Genomic DNA, 6758 nt, shown 5'->3' on the forward strand with positions numbered 1-6758 from the left:
ACTATGGTGAAAGTCACACAAAATGGCGGTCATAACCACATTGCCTCATAAATGTTTAACAGAGTGAGGAGAAACCGGGTTAGAGGAACATGTAAAACATAGTGAACTTAGTAATTGCCATAAACAACTTCAAAAGCAAAGTTAGGAAGTATTTGAAGTAAAAATTCTTATTGCTGCACTCGTGAAGATCAATACGTGGCAATATGCGGAGACAAATGGCGGCCGTGATCTTATCACATCTGCTGAGGAGGGAATAATTTAAAATTTCAAGCATACCGCAGCTTTCTTGTGAAGCGGAGTTAAGCTCATCTTGTTCCGCTGGTATTCCGACGCATGTTCTGCCTTTTTGTTCCGATTTCAGAAGCAAGGAGATGCGGGACCTTCGCTCCGGTCCGAGGAGCCTCAACGCCAAGCCACGCCCCTAGCGTTAAGGCACTTAATGTGGCTTAACGCTGCCTTGTACATAAGGCCCCCTTTCACACTATGGTTAGCGTGAAAGGTGTGGGCAGTGGGTGTTGCGGTGGGCATTCCACCGCAACACCCATTCATTTTGACACTGCCCCCTATGTACAAGGGTGGCGTACATAGGAGGCAGCGCCAAAATTAAGACCAGGTAAAAACTGGTCTTAAGATGGTGAAACAAGTAGCAATGCACTATTTCTCCTCGTTTTTGCTTTTTCCATGTGTGCCGCCTTGTGCAGCACAAATGGAAAAAGCAAAATGCCATTGTTTGTTTATGTACAGGAAAGTGATCCTTCCTATACATAAACAAACATTTTTTTTCAACAGCCATTTTGTCACTTTCATGTGTGCTGCATGAAACAGCATGCAGGAAAGTGACAGAATGGCATTTCTAGGATTGTTTATTTGCAGGAAGGGACACCTTAATACACATAAACAATCCTCCCCTGCATATAGCCACCCTTGCACTCTGGTGCAAGGGTGCCTGCGTTGGCGCTAAGTTGCTAAACGTAGCGGCATCGCAGGGGGATAAGCAAGGCTGCACCACATTCTTGTGAAATTATGGTGCAGCCTCGCGTTTAGAAGTGGAGGAGAGAGGAGTTAAGCCAGGAAGGCTAACACCTCTCTCCTCCACGTCCTTGTACATGTCCCCCAGAGATTGGGATACTTGCTTCAACTGCAGCTGCTTAACCGTGCTGTCTCATAGATAATATATGAGATAATTCACCATGAACATACTTTGGGACAAGGTGAGACCACATACACAGATTAAAGTCAAACCAAACAAGCATTATCTGAGTTCAACTAATCTGACCCTGAGTAAAGGCTGCTCCTGCACAACCACGAGTGAAAAGCTGATAACTAACTGCATCTTGTATTTAACTTACAGTGCACACATAAAAGCTGCAGCAAAGGATTTTATGCTCTTCCAATGCCAAGCTTGCAAAAATGTAACATTTTTCAAGGTAGTGGTTCTCTATTGAAAGAATGTGAGTCAGCCATCAGCTCCGAATACAATGACTAATTTCCTTCCCTCCATCGAGCTAGCTGCAGGCAATGAGTTTGAACCGCGTCCACATGGAAATGCGCCAGGCACGTTAAATGTTAGACCTCTATTTCACAACTCCCCGCAGAAATTGTCCAAATAATATAGCTGAAATGCTTTCTACATGCTGTGTAACCTGACTCTTGGCATCTTGATTAATTCATTGCCCTTTTCTGCTGCGTGCACAGTCAGGAATGTACTACACACTAAACTTTAATAGGATCAATTTGGTGGAAAGGTTTGCCTTTTTCTAGCTGAACTAGAATTTAAATAGGAGAACAACAAATGGAATGCTCATCTGCTCGTGCAAATCAAGCACTTAATGTGCGTTTGTGGTTGTTGACTGATAATAAATGCTCTCGGTGCCAATAAAACCCATAGAGAAACAGCGTTTTTACAATTTGCAGAATAATAGCCTCGAAGCTTCTCAGACATGTTTGCTAGAAAAGGCACAAGGCGTTTGTCTTGAATGTCCTCCTCAGCAGAAAACCCTATAGGCTTACCTTTAAGCTTCACTATATGCTACCCATTATTTTGGAAGATACTATTACACTTGGCAAATACCTAATGGCGGAGTGGAGTATTTATTGGGTGTGAGACTCTGAGAACAATGACAGTAAGGGAACACAATGTGCGCAACTAACACATACAGTACCACCCAATTGAAAAATGTTAGATGCTCAACTTCCTGTGGTTCACTGTCATCAAAACCACAATCAATAAAAGTGTACAGTTAGGAAGGAACATCAAAAAATAGAGTCCATGAAATCTTTCCTTCAGGTTTCAGTAACCTTTTATTTTTTTCTTATTTCAAATTTGCTGATTCTTCAGCGAGTTGCTTCAATCGACAATACAAAATCGATTTGTAGATCACAGTTGCATTTTCTATAGATCAACAGCCTTTCTGCCTACGCGTTTCGTCCTTCCCTTAGGACTTCATCAGGGCTTGTATTTTAGAGAGAAGAATTCTCTTCTTTTTTTAAACATCGAATACTTTGTGTCATAAATTTGCGGCGCGCAACCAGATATCTTTAATTCCATCAATTCTTATTTCTCATAATTTCTTCAATACTCCTCTTTTCACTATGTTCAAAAGATAATCACTTGAAAATAATCAATTATTATTTTTCTGAAATCCTTCAGTCCTCCTCCTTTCACTAAGTTCAAAATCTTTCACTCTATCAATCTTATTTACACAGCGATCCTCTGTCCTGCCGCGGGCCCGATAAATCCCAAGCGGTCACTTATTTATTGAGCGTATTACTTTCAAAATTTCAGTGCAGCATGTCGGGATGAGCATAATGTGGTTATGTCATGCTGTTCAGTCAATGTGGGTCTCTCCCTTGCTGTGGTATGTAGATTGCAGCAGTCTCCCTGCCCTTTGCATATTTCAGCAGACAGACTCATTTATCTGTCCAAGAATGTTCACACTGTTCTTTCTGGAAGCCACTCTTGACTCTGCATACATTTTTCCAGCTCTATGGGTGAAACAAACCATATCAACTGTTTCTTTACCTGTGATTTAGTTTCTAGCACGTTCTCTGAATTTCCTATTCAGCCCAAGTCTTTAACTTTAACATCATTCTTTCACAAGATAGCTTCTATTTAAACTTTCCATGAAGAAAAGGGAATTTATACACTTGGTTCCAAAACCATCATGGTCACTCTTGCAGTCTGTATTGTTGTTGCATCTCAACCTATCATGGCAATGCTACTTCCTGTACATTACTCTATGCTTCCTCTGATTCCTACTTCCTGTACGTTCAATAAAGGGAGCTGCAACTCTCATTACCCCCGCATTGCAAATGCTCTAGTAACTGTGGTTCTCTCCTGAATATGTGCCCCTGTTTTCCTGTGCTGTCCTGCTTCAGCTCCTAAAATTGTGCTTCTTCTCTTAGAATATTTGCTTAGTTTCCCCGAACCCTGTACCATCTTCTGGAGTCCTGCTCCTGCTTGACCCAGTCCTCCTCTTCTTCAATCCAGATTTGGAGATTGCCTGGTTCCTTAACAATTTGCTACTTTGAATTTCCTGTCTGCTCTGAGGATTTCCTGTTGCAACACATTTTCCTCCAAACAGCACCCCCTCAAAGAGACATCTGTTGCTTTCATGTGATGTTCTAAGTGTTAAGCAACACAGCTCCTTCTGGCATCTTCTATGATAGAAGGTGTGACTGTTAAATGTAGCTATGTATGGGTAATGGTGCTTGTTTATTTTTTCTGAGCTTCAAAAAACCTAATCTTGAAGTATATCATCACAGAAACTGAGCAAATATTATCTGTCACTATTAGTGGGGGGGCAAGCTTTGTGCACTAATTGTTATCCTAATTCGGGATTATTGCAGCATATGGAATGATTGACCAAATCTGGGGAAATTAAACATACAATGGAAAAAGATAACCAAGATATACTTTTCATCCTCTATTACACTTTCCAAAGGGTTCTTAGAAGGATATTATGGACTTTCAGCAACTAACTTTGTGCTTCTTTTATTAGTCATTAGGCAAGCAGAAGTATTGAATTTCTAATAAAACTTTGACTGCCAATCCTGACATGCTGCCCGGTGAAGGCCAACTGGAACACAGCAGAACAGATGGAACTAATAAAACATATATTTTCAAATCAAAATAAGTTAATGGTCATTTAGTTCATGCTCTCCCTTGTCCAGTTTAGATTTATTAAATATATTGCCTTGTATAGGCATGAGCAGCTCATTAATGAACATTTGCTGTAATATTTAGAAGAAAAGTAGCATTTGATACATAAATAACAGGAGTTGAAATGGAAACTCTTGCTTATCTCTAAGCCTGGGCAAAGCACTACACTACGCTCGCGTAGTTTGCGAAGTTTGCGCTACTTCGCACTACGCGAATTGCATATAGCACAGTGCAAACACACGTAGCGTAGTGCAGCGGTCATTTTTTGCTTGCTCGCGGCTCTCAACATCAAGTTGTCGACCGCGAGGAAGCAAAATGACATCCAGGCGAGACTTTTTCCTCGTTCGCGATTGGCAACGTCAAGTTGGCGATCGAGAGTGTGGCATATAAACCTCCCGGCAAGATTCTCAAGGGCGGGGAGGTCAGGTTTCTCATTGCAAGTGGTCGCGTATGCTCGCGACCGCTCGCGATGATAAACTACCAGTCCGCGTTGAGAAAGCTGCAGCTCGAGTAAAAATCTACTCGAGCGGCAGAATACTACAGCTCACACTTTGCAAGATGCCGTTTTCAATGATTGCACAGTGCTGGATGCTTGTCCGCACTGTGCAATCATTGAAAACGGCATCTTGCACAGTGCTGGATGCTTGTTCGCACTGTACAATCATTGAAAACGGCATCTTGCACAGTGCGAACAGGGTACTACGCAGTTCGCGAAGTGCTATGCGTAGCTCGCGTAGTGCGAAGTACACTTTGCGTAGCTACGCGTAGCGCTACTTCGCGAACTACGCCCAGGCTTACTTATCTCACACACTGCCTTCACGAACTATACAGGAGGTGTAATATCTGTGAAACATGACAATGTGGTGAATGCAGAGCTTGCTTCACATTGGCCAAATTGTTCTACTGTCTTGAATTATAGGTATTCATCACAAGCAGAAAGCAATTTCTAGGGCTTCATAAATCTAAATAGAAGACACAAATATTTCCACTGATAAATTAATGTTATCTTGTAATTTTTTCAGCATTGGCCAATAGCTAATTACATTTAGAAGTGTTTAATTCTAGCACACACACTCTATATCTAATTGCCTCAGGGTGACAAGTTAGCCAGGAACTAACTAATAAAGCACAGTCATGTAGACTTGGGTAAGCTAACCCTTTATGCCAACTGTGGAAAAAGACTCAAGAGCCAGTCAGATATCGTGACCAAGCTGGAATGTATTTGCATTTTCCTAAAAAAAAAGACTGTGGGTTATTACAATGTCAGGTGGCAGCATAGTACACGTCTTAGGCCCAGCATGGTGAATCTACCATCACCCCTTCAGAAACAAATAACACAGGACCTGATGGCCAGCACATATGAAGTTGATCCATAAGATTTATTGAATTGTCCATACTCTCATTTAAGGATCAGATTGAGCAACTTAAAATTAAGGATGCTTTGAAAGGCCAGCAAACTAATTTCCTAATTTCTTGAGATATAAAAGGATGATTTGAAAGGCCAGCAAACTCATTTCCGAATTTCTTGAGACATATTCTATAAAGTGTTAACTTCAAGGATCAGATGAATAACAGTGCTTTGCAAGTCCTGGCACTAGCCTACTTGGTATACTGGCAGTCTTTCCAATAGAGACATGGTGAAATACGATCTACCCACCTTTCCTTGATGGTGTTCAGCACTTATATATTGGAATGTAATCTTACGTGGTCAAGAGGAAAGAAGGCAGATTGAACCAGAGGTCTAATGTGGACATGGATGTTGATATCAGCATACTAAATGACCCACACATGATGCTTTTTTTTATTTAAGAATGTAACAGGCAGAGATAAATAATTTTTCTCTGAGTGATTCACATCATTAATTTAGGTCATACCTGACTGCAAAACAGTAACATTAACATAAACAATATTATACATAAAAGAACAACATTATGCAGGTTCCAGTTTTAAAAAGATGTTTATTAGCAGCATAAACCACATTACTCTGTAGGTATCACACAACAACAAGTGCTTATAGGTGTAATGTGACCCCTTGCAAGAGACCACTGCCAAAGCTTAGTGAAACAGCAATGCAAGAGTACAAGGTGGTGAGTTGATATACAAACAACTTCACAGTTCCTAATCCATTGCAACACGCCCATAGTCGACCTGTATACATATGAGTCATAGGATGGCAATTAATTATGTTTGGATCATATGTCAATGACATTTCAACCTCACATTGAATCAAGGGGTTTTCATCAAGACATAAGTATAATGGGGGACATCTACAGTGAATTAGGGACAACAAATCAGAATTTGCTCAATGGGAAACTCTCAGAATGACCTGAGTGGACCATAGATTGCCTACTGGAGTCCAGAGTGATAATAGAAACGCTTAAGCAGACTGTTTTTGCAGCAAGCTGGGTGTATAGGGAAATATGCACCTCAGGGTACATAGACCTGATGGCGGTAACAGAACCAAAAAACAAGAGCTATCTGGTCAGTGTAGACTAGAGGCAGTGGCATGAGTCTCACTCCATAAAACAAAACAAAGAGAAGTTAATAAAGAGATTAACTGTGTTAAAGATGAAATAATAGCTGAGAAATGCTCAAG

Source organism: Triturus cristatus, chromosome 2_1 (genome assembly GCF_964204655.1).
Source record: "Triturus cristatus chromosome 2_1, aTriCri1.1, whole genome shotgun sequence".
NCBI classification, from domain to species: domain Eukaryota; kingdom Metazoa; phylum Chordata; class Amphibia; order Caudata; family Salamandridae; genus Triturus; species Triturus cristatus.